Below are 17974 nucleotides of genomic sequence, written 5' to 3'. Positions count from 1 at the left end.
GGTGTTAGATTGCCAGAAGCACTACTATAGAACCATCGACTTCCGGAAGAGGCGAAGAGCCAAGCGCAAGGTCACCTACTAACCTTGGGCTAGGCGTAGTGGTAGTAACATAAGTAGGGGTACCTCCTTTTTTTATTCTAGAAACAACCACATGCGAATATCATGGTGTTGGTTACGTAGAACAAATTTCCTGCAGTCCGTGCTCAGCCCTCCTCTATCTCTCTTCTCAGCCAGCCAGCGAACGCGCAGAGCCCATCATCTGTTTGCTCACATGCGGCCCCACATGTCAGTGAAAACGCAAGAGGACCGACTGAACCTGCACATCTTTCACCTCGACGTGCTGGTGATGAAAAACAAATCCAATAAAGATCTTCGGTGGCCGCTTTTGGAGTTATTCAAGAGTAGTAAGATTATATTTACAGTTTAACCCAAGATGCACATCTCGTGGCTTCAACTACCACTCTATTTTCTTTCATGACACGACCTGGATGCTGGATGTCCCACGTGTCGGCAAAAGGAGGAAGAACCCGACCAAATCTGCGGTTGTGCTCTCGGATTAGACTAGTTGTGCTAACTTAAAAAATTTATTGTGTACTCCCTCCGTTCCAAAATACTTGACTTCCATTTGTCCAAAAATGGATATACCTATATACTAAAACATGTCTAGGTACATATATATTTTGACAAATAGAAGGCATGTATTGTGCAACGGAGGGAGTAGAATGGATGCAAGTTTTTGTATTGGGAAGAAGAGTACATCCATATATTGATAGAGCGTTGGAGTTGGCCTTACAAGTGGGACCGCAGTTGAGGAAACCGACTATCGGCAAACCCCCACCTCGCCCACCGTGCAATGGCTGAGTTAGAGAAACGATGAGGTTGAAGAGATTGCTCTAGCATGGACTCCAAGAAATATGGTGTCAGATGGAAGCCATGCTGGTGGCGTGTGCCGTACTCCTGGACGTGAATGCTTGTTCTGGCCCATGCCACCCTACTACTCCTACTACTTACTATATAGTACTAGTATCAAGGATTCGAGGTGCTGGTTAGGTACAATATGGCTACAGTAAAAACACCCGCACGACGCGCGAAGCATGTGAAGCTAGTATAAATAGTGTACTACTATTGTTGATTGGCCTCATCCGATAACCAGTTGCAATGAACGTACAATTATTTATTCGGAAAATATTTTTTTGCCTCGTTGCACCACTCACTCATAGAAGCAACTCGAAAGCCATTCATAAATTTAGTAAGTTTATCACAGGCAGATCATTTTATTACATACAACAGGTCATCAACCCACATCGACAACGAGGATACATTATAAATACTAAAGTTTTCACCACACAACAAATAACAAGCAATGAAATGAACTTCAACTCAACCATTTCTCGGCATTGGAAACGCTTGCTTTGAACCACAAGTGATTCTCTGGGACGGGCCATCTATTGTCGATCTCGAGACCAATGCAGGACTGATCATCTAGGCTGAAGCGGCCTACTATATCAGTACCACGGTAGGGAACCACCCTAATGTCTGAGGTATAGACACAGTTGCTTCTCATAAATGGTACTAGTAACGTTGTGTCAACATCAGTTGGATCGCCTTTCACCATCATCGGATAGTTTTGTCCAAGGAAGAGCGAGTTTTCTCCAAGACTATCAATTATGTACCAGGGAGAAGGTGTTGGCGCTAGCACACTAGTATCCATCCCGAATACCATGCAACGGGTGTTGGAATAGGTCCGGAGAGTGCGACCATGAGAGACAACACGTGCTCCCTCAGTAGTAACATCATCAGTGGGCTGTATACACACAAGAAGAGGTGATCCATCGGAATTAGTTGCCAGGCGCCACTGAGTATATACATTCTTCTCGTCCTCATGCTCGTGATCATCACCATCGCCATCTCCCCCTTGGTTATAAAAATTTTCAAGTATAGGTGGTTGAATGTTCATAGGACCTTGGAAACACAAGAAGCAGGTTAATTAGTAAAGGGAAACTTGCTAACCCGCATGCATGTGGATGAAACAATTATAATTATGGTGGAAGACAAACATACCGAAACTACGAGCATCCCATGCAAAAACAGTGCCATGAGCGTTGAAAGCAAACACAAGACCCTCGTATTGAATTGCATCACAGTACACATCCGTGTATAGAAACTGATTTTTGAGCAATATCCATCGAGTCGAACAACAAAGGATGGCAACAAGCTTGTCAAAGATAGCAACAACTTCATAGTTGTTGTAATTCCAAGAGCGGTTGGGAACTCGACAAATTGCTATCTTCCATAGAAGACAGTCACCATGATCTTTATTTGAACGTGCGTACAATACCGGTGTGCTCAACCTCTGGGCAGTCTGCTGAGATTTTTGGAAGTGGAACCCGGTCACGAGTGTACACATTCACAAGTTCCCACTCGCAGTTGGACCCAATGTAAACAACCCAATCTCCATTTGTGCCTGCCCAAGCCTTGCCCTCAAGCGATGGCATCTTAACATCATATGTATCATTATCAAGCGGCATCAACTTGCACAGGGCAAGGCCTCCGTCGTGCCGGCGCCAGTCATTAGGGTCACGGCGAAGAAGATAGGGGAGATCAAACCGCTCCTTGACTCTTGGGTTCCTTGTAATGATGTTATTAGTTGAGTCGAGAATGGCTTGAACGAACCTGCCATGCTAGCCAAGGTGATGACGTCGCACTGATCAATGAGTTCCTCCACCACGTCATCTTTCAGATCGAGGCAAGAATAACAGGGTCGTTTCCGGCATGTTCCCTCCATGGACAAGATGATTGAACAATGGCAGAAGAAAGGGTGAAGGGTTGAAGGAAAATGGAGGAGGGAGAGGAAGAGCGTGCGACAGCAGTTCCAAATCGAGAGGGAAAGGCGAAGAGTCAGTGCACGGTTGCCAGTTTGCCACGGTTCACGAAGAGGCGCCCCGGCCTACACGTCCGTTCGGAAATACTCCTACCACTTGCCGTCGTCTCAATGATATGTTGGAGTGGGACCACATGTCAACGAAACATGGTGCGTAATTTCTCGTGCAAAATGTGATCTGGCCGCGTTGGCCCGAGGTGCCGCATTAGTTTTTTTTTTTTGAAAGTTTGCCGCATTAGTTATCGACCTTTTTTTAACATGCAATCTAAATGGATAGCTCCTCTGGTCATCACACGTGAGCGGATATAGTGATGGTTGATTCGCCCGAGCAACTTATTATTGTGGGAATATGGGAGTACCAGCGGATTCAAGGAACAGAGAAATGATGGTTGCTTCATCCGAGCAACTTACTGTGGCAAAGGTGGGGCTCTATGATTTGACTGCTCACTAGTCATTACTACTGCAGTGCAACGACCGGGGTGAATCTTTCCCTGAAGTTGTGTTGTGCACTCAATATTGCTGCATGGCAGGTGGAGCCGGATGAAGGATGTCCAACATGTCGGTGAAACAAAGTTGAATTGTTTCTGGCATTGCTATCAATCCTTCAGGATTTGTTTATATGTACGCATAATTTTGATGAAATTGTATTGTGATGCTATGAAGGTTTCAACTTTGGTTCCCGCGGGAAAAAAAGGTTTCAACTTAGGATTCATGTGTCTTGCCTCGAGATTATCTCGTTACAACATTCCATCAAATACAAATGAAACTACCATGGCTAATGCATCTCAATGGTTCACAGATCAGCGCCAATATTCACATCACAACTGAAGACAAAGTTGTGAGAAGGTGTACAAATAAAGAAAAAAAATATAATTGATCGATGTTGTTCATAGGCATGGCTCCATTTCCTTAGCACAGTGTTCATTGCTTGGCAGCTAGTTTCACCCATCTCTGTAGCCAAAAAAGAGGTGTATGAAGGACACCACAATCCGATCATTTTGTTCAGCTCCACTAAAATCGAGCGAACCATCCCTGTTTGCAAAGATATCCAGTCAGTATGATTACAATAATAGTGGAACTAGATGATGAAACATAACACACATAAATAGAAGCCGATCACCTCTACGATCTCTCTTTAGGACTAACTTCTTGTTGGAGAAGATTAGGCACGGAGTTGGATGAGGAGGATAGCAAAACCAATCTCCCTTTCCGCGGTCCCACGGAAATGTAAAAATGTTGCCCGTGTGACATTTTGGCGGAACTGCACAAAACACTCTTCAGAAAAGTGATTTGTGCAGTTCACCAAAAGGTCGCAATAGCAACGAGGTGAAAATGGATAGCCCTGTTTGCAAAAGGAGGTTGAAAGGAAACAATTGCTGCCCAATAACACGAGTTGAAGACACATACGCCGACAAAAAAGAAGCATGTTCCATGTAAAAAGGGAAAGATAGCACATGGTGGTTTATCAAAAATGGTTTGAGGACGAGATTGCAAGATGGAAAGTACGTCGGCCGAGATACGATTTCAGCAAACAACTAAAGAAGATCCACATGCAACAACGTGGGAAGATGGGCAGTGGAGCAAGGCCGGAGGAAGCTGTACCTAAGGGTCATCAGGATGTTACTAGGAGGGCACCGGCGGCCGGGATCTGCCCATACTGCGGCAGCGAGCAAGTGGCGAAGGCCCTACCGCATCGGAGCTTCGTTAGAGAGAACGGTGGGTACCACAGATCGGGACGAGCTACCTCAACACCATCGAACGGAGAGACGATGCACGTCCTCCCTTTGCACTGGCGGACGAGATGCGGCCGGATCATTGACCAACTCTGAGAGAGAGAGGCCACGGCGGCCTTGTGTGAGATGGTGTGATGAGAGACAAACCCATTTGTCCAATTTCCCCATGGCAATCGTTTTATATTCTAGGCGTGGTACCCGACCCTCCTTCGAGTAAACAACCGCTACACGCATCAAATTATCATGTGGGCTGCCTTTTCATACAAAAACAAACTCCACCATGTACCCGCGCGGGTGTGGCCAGGAACGAGACGTGAGTACGTGTGTCCTACGTGCACTTCTTCTTTAGGTGCAGGTACGTACGTGGGTGGGTGTGAGAGAGATGGTTTGTGCAAAACAGAGGCAATGTGTTGATGAGATCTCAATTAGAAAACTGTAACATATGCAATGTGTGTGAAACGGAGTCATGGACGTGAGATATCGATAGAATTGAAAACAGGGATGAAGTGTGTGGCTGCGCGATCGATAAAGAATGCCATCGAATTTGTGTTTGCCCATGTCAACGATACAGAGCGGCTGGCCTACTGGAATTTGAGAGGGCAGAGGTGCAGTTCTTCTCTGTGGCATGGATACCTACCTACAACGTTCGACTATCGGTGTGGGGGGGTAGAGACTGGTCGACTAGTATATGTGTGGGGAAGGAGAGAGACCTAGCTATGTATTGAGGGAGATCGATCGACATCCATGGATATGTGTAGCAGAGGAATAAGGTTGGGAAAAAGACAAAGTTAGAGCATCGGAGGATTGGTGGTGGAGTGGCGTCTCAAAAATGGTGGGAGAGGCCTGGTAGACAAACGGAGGGTATGAGTGCAATATCAATAAGAGAGGGCAGGGGATGTCTATCTGTCTATGCACGTACATGTGAGAGACGGGTCGGGAGGTATTCAAGGATGATGAGGGGAGAAGATATGGTTGTGGTAAGCATGCATAACTACATAGGAAGATCAACCGTCGTGTGTCCGAGAAAAGGAGAGACATAACTAGCGAGGTAAGTGTATCAGTGCTTGGTGAAAATGAATTATAGTCGACCTGGCTATATGTAGGGAGATCAGTTCATATACATGCCTGCATGTGTTAGAAGCAAATAAGGTCTGGAGAGGCAAGCAGGGGGAGAGGTTGTGGCTAGGAGGTGGTGCGAGAGGCCTACCATGTCGAGGGGGGAGGAGTGTGCGAGCATGTGATAAATGAAAAGAGGGGCGAGAGTGTGCACCTGCATGGAATCGTATTGGACATATGGGGGCATGGACGGTGAGAAGAGAAGAGGGGAATTATATATGTGTTTATTGTAGGCACACTTGGCTAGAGAGGTATATTGACCGGTGTGTGCCAGAAAGAAGGAGCCGGGGTCCTACACACACCGCTGGTGGACGACCTAAAGAGAAATAATGAATGTGTGAGATGGAGGGGACACTAAGGGTGTGTGAGGGGGGGCGTGTGCATGCATGATAGAAAGTTAGCGCTAGCTAGCTACAAATAGAAGAGGATCGTGAAGGTGTAAAAGACGAACAAAGATCATAATTCATTATAGAAAAGTGGATACGGATACTTGAAGAAGATATCATAATGTAGAACATTGATTATAATTTGGGCTAATGTGTGGCTTTTGCAACTCAGGTCTAAATACTTGTCATAATGTAGGGGTCGGGGCACTATACTTTGTGTGATAAACACGGTGTACGTATGGAACATGGTTTAGATTATGAATATATAGTTAGTACATCAAATGTACTATTATTTGGAATCAACATCAAGTGTATTCAAAAAATAGAATTCGAGTTCATGTAGTATACATAGTTCATATCTATCTCTATAGTAATCATGTGGTGTGTTATTAAGATAATACACCGAATGATGGTTGAAGTTGGCAACAATCATGATTGTAGATTCTTATTGAAATAGAGAAACAGATTCAAATTTAGTTCGAATTGCAGCGGTAGTATAGACATTTGGAACGCACTAAAATGTTGGTATGAGTAGGTTACATGCATTACACAGCAAGCGAAAAAAATTAATCGGACATAACATGGATTCATACTCCATCCTTCCATCTATATAGGGCGTAATAAGATTTTTAAGACCGCCTTTGACTATTGACAAGATTAATAGTACATGACATGCACAATCTGAAAATTATATCATTGAAAGAACCTTTCCCGGACGAATTTAACGGTGTGCTTTGTGTAAGTTGCATGTCAAATATCATTGCTCTAATATTTGGTCAAAGTTAGCATCAAAAAATGCATTAGGCCCTATATAGATGGAAGGAGGGAGTAGCTTTGAATAGCATTTGTATAGTAAAACGGGGCAAGACTCTCTCTTTGTGTGGTGTGAATAGTTTTATTTTTTCGTTTTCTTTTTGGTTGAGGGAAGTGTGAATTGATTTGGTACGTACAAGTACAATATTACTACATGTTACGCTTGTCCCTAAAATTCAACCCGCGTCTTGTTATATCCCGAAAATTCAGATATCGTGCTCTCAAGACTAGCACCTTCACAACCCGCGCCTTGCTATCCCAAAATTACAACGCGCGCAAAAACTCCCTCCAGCTGCCAAATCCCGACACACGAAATCCCCCTTCTAACCCTGAGCCGAAAGGGCCACTAGTTCAAATTGGTGGGGGGGTACTTTTGTAACACACCCTACATTTTGGACAAGCGCGTCCTTAAGTCATGCTTCACCCCCTCCCATCGCCCCCTTTTCGCCATTTGAAATCCCAGGCCGCCATAACCTCTCCGCTCCAGCCGCGAAACCCCACCGTCCTCCGTCCGCCACGTCACCGCTGCCCAGCCGGAGCCTCTTCCCCGATGACATCGTACACCGCAATAGCTCGATGTCCCTCGTCCACCTCCCCGGATGAGGATCCGTCGTCCATCTCGCCGTCCCGCCGGTTCAGCCGCCCCGTCCTCCACCTCCAAGGAGCTACTCCGACAATCGCCTTGTCTATCATGGCTGCTCCATCCCCATAGCGCCGCCTTAACCTGCTCCACCGGAGCCGCAGCATCCTCACCGACTCCTCGGACGAAGCCGAGGCCTACTCGGCGCCATCAAAGAGGTTGTACACCCATCGCATTGCACCTTCTCCTTAACTCGACCTCCCGGCGCCGACGGTGCTCCATCCCGCACCCCCATGGAGCGGCTACCTTGAAGCCGGCGCCGCGGGCGACATCTCCATGGTGGCTCTCCCCCAGTGCGAGGCCCCTTCGGTGGCGGCGGCCATACCAGCCGAATCTGCTGCTTCTGCTCCGACTCTCGCTCGCTCGCTCGCACTACTGCTGCTGCTCCGGCTCATGCTCGATCGCTCGATCGCCCAGCTATTGCTGCTGCTCTCCCCCTCGCTCGTGCTGCTGCTCTGCTCCGATTAAGCCACACTTCAGTCGACTGAATCGACTTTTGGATCAGTCGATTTTCAGGGGTTGGGGGGCTCGCCGGAGTTAAGGAAGAACCACCCACAGCGGGGATGGGGGCTTGCCGGAGAGGTACCCCACTATCTATCTTAGGGTTCAGAGTGGGGCGGGGGGCCTAGAGGGCTAGCCGGGGCGGCGGTGGCGAGTTGTTTCGGGGCGGCGAGGCGGCGCTGGGGCCGGCGGTTCGGCCGGTGGTGGCTGGCGGCTCAGGGGGTGCAGGTTGAAGATGAACTGCAGGCCCTCCCTAAACTACATGTCAAGTGCCTCTCTGCTACCATTGCGTTCAGTTTCGACGGTAGCATTCAGATTCCACAGTAAATTTCAGTTTCAACAGTTAAGTTCAGAGTCAACAGTTTTTACCTCATCTGTTGTAGTCAGGTGCTTTTTGGTAATGTTAATTTTACATCCATTTTACATCATCTATTGGAGATGATATTAGAACCCCACTTGAGATTGACGATGTCTGTCTTGTGCTGCTTCAGCCTTGACGTCTTACGGCTCACCGGAGTTGCTTCAATGACAGAACGATTCATCACAACAGAGCAGTGCCCTGGACGCCGTCTAGAGATTCCTCATATCTTCCTCCACACCTCCGACAGCCACCTCTGCCTCACCTGCTTCAGCGACCAACCCAATGATGCTGAGGTCAACACGGCTACGACAAATAGGTTGTACACTTGTTGCATCACTTATTACTATAGATTCACGTCGATCCATTAGGGCTATTTTGGTTCAACAGAAAAACATAGCAATAGGGAATTTTCCAATGGCAGTCTACTATTCAATTATTCATGCATTTTGTTGAAAGGAATGAAGCAAAACATCCACCTGGATCTACTTTTCAAAATCCTATGCATGAAAACAAGACCAAGTGCATTAGTGCCAGAATAACATTCTAACTGTACACGCTTTCATATGGTTTCACTTTATTTTGGCCATGTTTCTTTGCATTCCTCTGCTCTTCCAATTCCTGTAAACCAAACACCCAAGTTGACAGAAATCCTGTGTTTACAAATGCTCTGTTTACCATGTGCATATTCCTATCCTATTCCGGTGTTTTTCCTATCCCTGCGTTTTAAGAATCATGCAAGCCAAATGAGCCCTTACAGAATTACTTCAGTTACAGGTACGTGTCGAAGGGAACTTTGTGTGGTTTGTCCTGCTCCTGCCGCGATGTCGTCCACCTCACCTGAGTTGCTCCATCGACAGAAGCATCCACAAAACCAGACATCACGACTCCTGACCGTCTTTTGCCGCCTCAGATCTCCTTCCCTGCCATCGGCACCCACCGCCACGGCATCACCATCATCGACTCAGCAGATGAACCTGAGGAGTACACGGGTCCACAAGAGAGGTCGCACTCTTTTGTTTCTGCTTATGTTATGCATTGCTTAAACTTACCTGCTACTTTATCGTCCTGTTCAGCTCTTGGACTCCCAAGTCAGGTCCAAATTAATGTTCAAACTTGAGTTCTAAATTAGTTGTGGGGCACATATCGAGGCAGCAATGAATAGTATGTCTGTCTAATATCTGGTTCACCTAGGGTATGCCTATGTTGTTTATCTTGGGTGGGAAACAAATAGTAAAGCAATCATCATCTGTCTTTTTATTAATTTAAAGCAATCATCAGCCTGCTATCATTATTTTTGGATCTATCCACTGGTTGTTACCATCACTCTAAATTTCTGCATGCTCTCCTTACATAATCTCATCATATTTTTTCATATGCATGCCAGATATTGTACACAGTCATGCTGAGCATGTAGAGAAAAAGAGAAGAGTTTTGCGCGGCAATACAATGTCATGCAGACATTGCTCCATGGTGGGTTCAATGGCAAACCCTCCCCACCCCTCTCCAGATTGTAATGCAGAGGAAGATATCTGTTCTGAGGCGGATTCAGACGCCGCTGACCACTCCTATTTACCCCCCCCCCCAAGGTGTTTGCTCTACCTTGGCATGATGATGTTAGTCATATCATGCATATGTTGCCTTGCAGTGCCTACTTTTGACATCATATATGTCATCTGCTTAGTTTAGACATGTTCTGTAATGCCACCTGTTTAGTTTCTATATCATATATGGGAATTATGCAGTCTCATGTCTTTTAGCCAGCCATAATATATGTGAAATGTGCAATGCCATCTTGTTTAACCAGGCATCATATATTTGAATGATATCTTGCCCATCCTTTTCTACATTACATTTCCATTTGTCGACAATGTTTGTACATTAAACTACTCTTCCTGTGAATCAACCATTTGGGTGGGAGATGGAAAAATCTTGAGTGAAAACAGGCCTTCATAGCAGACAGTGCTACCTGTCGAAGCAGATCTCTTGTTGGGTCCCGATAGCTCCTTAGAGATGGATTCAGAGACAGATGACCAGTCCTATTCCCCCACTGAGGTGTATGCTCTAACTTGGCACGGTTATACTGCTCATATCATGCATACGGTGTCTTGCATTGCATAGTTTAGACATCATATACACAATATTCAACACCATGTTCTTAGTTCAGACATCATATGGAATGCCCTCTGTTTAGCATATAAATCACATATGTCAATTAAATGATGCGATCCTGATTACTTAGATAACATGTAGGTGAATTATGTCATGCGATCCTGTTTAGTTATTCATCATATCTTTGAATTATGTTATGCTATGCTATCCAGTTTAGATAGACATCGTATATGTGAAATTATGTCATGCTATCCATTTTAGTTAAACAATATACATGTCAACTATTTCATGCCCTCTTTTTTCCACACTATCTATTGCATCTGTCTCTCATACAATGTCTGTACATTCAACTATGTTTACTGTTTATCAGCCATTTAAACTAGAGCGGGTGATGCCAGTATCTAGCGGACTAAAAACACGGTCTTCAAATAAAACAGTGCTACCTCTTGGTGGAGATAGCACCCCGATTGTACATGCACAAGAACCAGCCCTACCACACATAACCCAAACTCTCACAGATTGTACCCCTACTGCAATGGACAGAGAACCAGCTTCACCCAATCTAACCCCAACCCTAGCCAATAGTAACCCAATTCATGTTGACACAGCACCATCTCCACCATAGAGCTCCCAAACAAGAGCAGATAGTAAGGCAGCTCTAGTGCCCAAAGGGCCAATACTATCACGGCGAACCCCAACTCCACCAGTTAGTGCGCCTATTCCTGTGGAGGAAGCACAACCAGCTAGTCGTAGTTTAGCATTTATCGCATTTGATGTTGTTAAATCGTATGTGCGTATCTTCCCATCTTGGAAATATTATACTGAAGATGAAGGAAAATGTCAGTTGTAGGTGTTTGTCTAGGAGTTATGTGTAAGTAATGTTATTCATGGAAATTACTTTGCTTCGTCCCATACATCCTACCTCCATGATGGTTATAATACAGCAAATTTTACCATTTTTCTCTATAGAGAAGGACCGATTTGGAAACTCAGGATGAGGTAACCTATGCTAATACCTCTGCTATCTTCAAGAATGCTTGGTGGTAGTATCCGAATTACTTGAAGAAAACGTACTTCACCGGCAAAGAAACTCATCAAATTCCCTTACGTTCTCCTGAGACACATTTACTGGACGATGACTGGGAACGCCTTGTTTTGTACTGGTCCCGAACCAAGAATGTGGTAAGGTCTATGAGCTCATTTTCTATTTTTAAGTATTATATTCTTGCGTCTTACTGTACTATGTTCATGTAGAACAAGTGCCTAAACCTGAAGAACAACTATTCTAATTTAAGATTCCATTGTTATCATAGTTCAAAAAAGCGCTAGGCGTTAATTGTGCGTTTTGCCACCGCCTTGCACTTTACTGACCAAAGCGCATGCTTATGCGTAGTTATGCACAGATTAAGCATAGTTATGTGCAATGCGTTTTGCCAACGCCTAGAGCCTAGGCGCGCTTAAGCGTTCGCTTAGGCACGCCTTTTTTAACTATGATTGCTTTGCTCTTGTATCACTATATTTACTCATACAAACTTATTTTTAAATTGAAGGATCCAATCGAAACTCCAATGGCACAACAAGTATGTTCACGCATGTTTCTTTAACAGGTTGTTTCAATTCCAATTGTGTATACAGTTGACTTTCATATCATGCACATTACTAGCATCACAACAGAGCCAATAGTGTTGTTGTACATGTAGACCCGTGGTACCCATCTGAAATCTTGTTGTGCCGTGTAGTTTCACACGCTTTGTATTCTTTCACTGCTGCTTTGTCTTGAACTGATATGATTTGAACCGTGTCTCTATTTTGATTTGGCAAGATAATGCAGTGACCATAGGACATAGATATATGTTTGTTTGATGCTTTTATTATGTACTAGTACTTGGCAATAGAAGACTTGGTAGTTTAATCATGTCCACCTTACTAATGAACTGGTTCACCGAAATGAGTTTCATATACTAGTACATGCTAAACTTGTTATGTGCCTGCTTGTTTCTTCTTTTAGAATGCTGACAGAATATTGGGGAAGAGTGCCTTATTAAGCAATGGTAAAGGAAGTAATGCAGATAAGGTTCAGGATAGTGACACATCCTTATTGGTCTCCAACAAAGATGATAAAACAGCTAAGGAAGACTATCTTGAAGACAGCGAGACAACCCCAAAGTCCTGTCTTGGTTTAGTGTTCGAGTTACTGGCCACTACCGCTTGCACAAGCTATTCAAACTCACTATCTGAATCAGTTCGGTTTCTTGAGTCTCAACTATAAGCTCAAAGACATTGATCAGCTGTGCTGCGACAAGAAGCGGAAGGACTGTGGAAGTCCCTGGAGCATTCAGATGCATACTTTCTGGTGCAACAGCAAGCGTTAGAGGATTTTAGCACCAAACAGGACAAAGCTAATCAGCTTCCTAAGCTTATTGCCAGCATGGTGGACACCAAGGATAACATTTCTTGAGCTCTTCTGAAGTTGTTTCAGTTATGCTCTTGTTTTGTTGCCGCGTTTATTTGCACTGGTGGCCAATTTTGACGGCCAGTGTATGTAATATGCTGCTTTGTTCCCTATATTTGCACTGGTGGCGAACTTTGATGCCCAGTGGATGTAATATGTGTAATAGCGGTAATAGGCTAGCGTTAATTGCTTGCTTATTTATTTCCTTATTGTCTTGTTTAGTTGTTTGCTTGTAGTCACTGCAGTTCTTTTCTATATTTTTCTAGTGGCCACAATAGCTTATTTTTGGTAACTAGGCCAAAATAATCATGGCAACACACAGACTGTTGTAACCATGGGCCTCCTGCAGGCCATATGATCCATGGGCCTTCTTCCGGCCATAGGATCCATTGGCCTTCTATACGGGTTGTAGGATCCATTGGCCTTCTATACGGGCCTTAGGGTCCATGGGCCTTCTACAGGTCGTAGGGTCCATGGGCCTTCTACAGGCTGTACGATCCATGGGCCTTCTACGGGCCGTAGATCCATGGGCCTTCTACAGGGCGTATCATCATTTCGCCAATCATGGGACGTACTATTCGTGGACCATAACGAGCCGTTAATAGACCGTATTTGATAACTCTATGAAAACAGCCCAACGGGTTTTTTTACATGAAAACGGCCCAACGTATTAACGGTCCGCAAATGGGCCAACTGTAACAACGGGCTGAATTTGGCCCACAAGCAGAAAATGATAGTAACGGGCCGTATGTAACCGAATGCTGCAAATGAGCCCAAGAATCAATGGGCCCTGAGAAGGCCGAAAGATAACTTGGGCTAGAAACGGCCTAATAGAATAACGGGCCGTTAATGGGTATAAAGTGATACATTGTTCATTACGGGCCAGTTTCACCACGGGTCGTTAATGGGCCAAGAGTTACAAAGGGCCTCATATGGGCCGAAAGAAGTCATGGGCCACACATGGGCCGGAAGTTAAAACGGGCTGGAATCATATTGGACAGCCCAGATGATGCTACTGGGCCTAATTCGGATAGGGCGTAATGGGCCCTGGGTTAGCGGGTTGTAAATGGGCTATATGCAAACAGGCCGTTAACAGGCTTTCCGTGGGCCGGCCCGCCACCTTTTGACCAAGTCAAACGGACCGGCCTTTTCACAGGAATGGGCCTCTGTTGGGACGTGCCATGTGTCGCTGTATCATAGGCGCCTTCGGTCCAATGAGCGGATGACATCTGTCCCAATGGTGAGCCGACACGTGTTTCCTCCAACCAATGATGATTTTACACGTGGAAAATCCCCATTGGTCGGAGCTGTTAACGGGTTATCGGATCCAAAACCCAACCTGATAGCTTAACAACGTTCCGTTACGGTGGATGCCACGTGTCGGTCACCCTTGGTGAAAGCACTTCTGTGACGCGTGATTTATCTTCATGGAAGTGGACACTTCCGTGATGATAGTTTTGGTAATGTCATGGAACACTTCTATGACAGCACAGGTATGATTATCTTGATTCTATCATAGAATCGTCATGGATGTACATGCATGAAAAAAACCCGACCTACTGTGACAAACACGTATCATCACGGAAGTGTATTTTTTTGTAGTGCCATATGCTATCAGGAGGAGAACTGCTGTTGACTATAGGTTTCACACCAAGGAACAACAAGACTTTTATGAGACAATTTTGCTTGACAAGAAGCCCATTCTCTGTGACATGAGATGGGTTAACTGGGAGTACATCAAGGAGAATCAAGATCACTACCCAGGAGTATATGACTGCTTCAAAGCATGTGGAGTTGATGCATTTGTTGCCCAAAAACTTACCAAGTGGAATGATGAGCTGATCATGCAGTTCTATTCAACTGCCCACTTCTACCCAGATGGGAAGATCATTTGGATGTCAGAATGTACTAGGTACCAATCCTCTGTGGAAGAATGGGCTCAGTTGATCAATGCTCCAGAAGAAAATGAAATGACTTGGATGTTTATGCTGAAAAGAAGAAAGACCATAACACTATGGCACACATGTACAAAGAGATCCCAGATGATGCTTTGGAGACTCATAAGTTTGGATCTATTCACTTCTTTTTATCTGGTTTGCCTACCATCAACTGGATCCTAAGGCACACATTGCTACCCAAGTCAGGTGATCACAAGATGATCAGAGGACATTCTATTAATTTTCTCCATTTGTTTGATGTGCCTCAGAAGTTTAAAGTCATGAGTCTGATTGTGTAAACAATCAAGAGGACTGCAGCTGATCAGAAGAGATCGTGTGGGTATGCCCCACAAATTCAGGAGCTCATAAATTCCAAGATGGGAAAAGGCAAATATCTGTTGGATAAGGAGCACCTGCCCATCTACCCTGAATTTGAGGACATCACTGTTGTTATGAATGAGAATGAACCATCATCAGCACAAGCACATGAGAAGAGAGAGAAGGCAAGGGCAGAGAAAGCTGCAAAGATGCCAACCGCTGAAGAGGCATCTCAAGTATTCCTGAAGAGCAAGCAAGATCAGTTTGGCTATATGATTGCCTCCACCTTGAGGATTGAGAAGGGCTTGGCCACCCTGACTCAAAACCAAGAGAGTTTGGAAAGGATCATTGAGGAGAAATTCTATGCTCTTGATGTCAAGGTAATTGAGATCCAAACTGCAGTTGAGCAACTTCAGCAAGAAGTGGAGGAGAAAAAGGGCAATTCTACTACAGATGCTTTTGCTAGAGTGCCCAGAGGACAAAGATCTGCTGCAGTGCCAGTCACACATACTAGAGCTACAACATCTGCACCAGCAGCTACAGCTTCAGTGCCACCTGCTCCAGCATCCACTTGCTACGTCTTGAGCTTGCGTTGGTTTTCCTTGAAGAGGAAAGGGTGATGCAGCAATAGTAGCATAAGTATTTCCCTTGGTTTTTAAGAACCAAGGTATCAATCCAGTAGGAGGCTCCTAAAAAGTCCCACGCACCTACACAAACAAACAAAGAACTCGCAACCAACGCAATAAAGGGGTTTTCAATCCCTTCATAGCCACTTGCGAAAGTGAGATCTGATAGAGATAGTATGATAAGATAAATATATTTTTGGTATTTTATAATATAGATTGGAAAAGTGAAGATGTAAATAAAAGTAGATAGAAAGCTTATATGATAAAGATAGACCCGGGGGCCATATGTTTCACTAGTGGCTTCTCCCAAGATAGCATAAGTATTACGGTGGGTGAACAAATTACTGTCGAGCAATTGATAGAAAAGCGAATAATTATGAGATTATCTAGGCATGATCATGTATATAGGCATCACATCCGTAACAAGTAGACCGACTCCTGCCTGCATCTACTACTATTACTCCACACATCGACTGCTATCCAGCATGCATTTAGAGTATTAAGTTCATAAGAACAGAGTAACGCATTAAGAAAGATGACATGATGTAGAGGGATAAACTCATGCAATATGATATAAACCCCATCTTTTTATCCTCGATGGCAACAATACAATACGTGCCTTGCTACCCCTGCTATCACTGGGAAAGGACACCGCAAGATTGAACCCAAAGCTAAGCACTTCTCCCATTGCAAGAAAGATCAATCTAGTAGGCCAAACCAAACTGATAATTCGAAGATACTTGCAAAGATAACTCAATCATACATAAAAGAATTCAGAGAAGATTCAAATATTTCTCATAGATAAACTTGATCATAAACCCGCAATACATCGGATCTCGACAAACACACCGCAAAAAGAGTTATATCAAATAGATCTCCACAAGAGAGGGGGAGAACATGGTATTGAGATCCAAAAAGAGAGAAGAAGCCATCTAGCTAATAATTATGGACCCAAAGGTCTGTGGCAAACTATTCACAACTCATCGGAGGGGCTATGGTGTTGATGTAGAAGCTCTCCATGGTCGATTCCCCCTCCGGCGGAGCGTCGGCGAAGGCTCCAAGATGGGATCTCGCGGATATAGAAGGTTACGGCGGTGGAAATTGTGTTTCGTTGGCTCCCTGTATGTTTTCGGGGTATGTAGGTATATATAGGAGGAGGAAGTATGTCGGTGGCCGCCTGAGGGGCCCACGAGATAGGGGTGCGCCCTGTAGGGGTGGGCGCACCCTCCACCCTCGTGGACGCCTTGATCGCTTCTTGACTTGCACTCCAAGTCCTCTGGATCACGTTCGTTCCAAAACTCACGCTCCTGAAGGTTTCATTCTGTTTGGAATCCGTTTGATATTCCTTTTCTTCAAAATACTGAAATAGGCAAAAAAACAGCAATACGGGCTGGGCCTCCGGTTAGTAGGTTAGTCCCAAAAATGATATAAATGTGTATAATAAAGCCCATAAACATCCAAAAGGGGTAATATAATAGCATGGAACAATAAAAAATTATAGATACGTTGGAGACGTATCAAGCATCCCCAAGCTTAATTCCTGCTCATCCTCGAGTAGGTAAATGATAAAAACAGAATTTTTGATGTGGAATGCTACCTAGCATAATTGTCAATGTAATTTTCTTTATTGTGGCATGAATGTTCAAATCCAAATGATTCAAATAAAAGTTCATATTTACATAAGAAATAGTAATATTTCAAACATACTAATAAAAGTAATCATGTCTTCTCAAAATAACATGGCTAAAGAAATTTCATCCCTACAAAATCATATAGTTAAGCTATGCTTCATTTTTGTAACACAAAAATGTTCCCAAATTCTACACCCCCGATGACAAGCCAAGCAATTGTTTCGTACTTAAATAATCTCAAACTTTTTCAACTTTCATGCAATACATGAGCGTGAGCCATGGACATAGCACTATGGGTGGAATAGAATATGATAATGGGGATTGTGTGGAAAAGACAAAAAAAGAGAAAGTCTCACATTGACAAGGATAATTAACGGGCTATGGAAATGCCCATTAATTGATGTCAACATGAGGAGTAGGGATTGCCATGCAACGGATGCACTAGAGCTATAAATGAATGAAAGCTCAAC

Source organism: Triticum aestivum, chromosome 1B (genome assembly GCF_018294505.1).
Source record: "Triticum aestivum cultivar Chinese Spring chromosome 1B, IWGSC CS RefSeq v2.1, whole genome shotgun sequence".
Taxonomy (NCBI): domain Eukaryota; kingdom Viridiplantae; phylum Streptophyta; class Magnoliopsida; order Poales; family Poaceae; genus Triticum; species Triticum aestivum.
Note: the sequence above shows the minus strand (reverse complement) of the source record.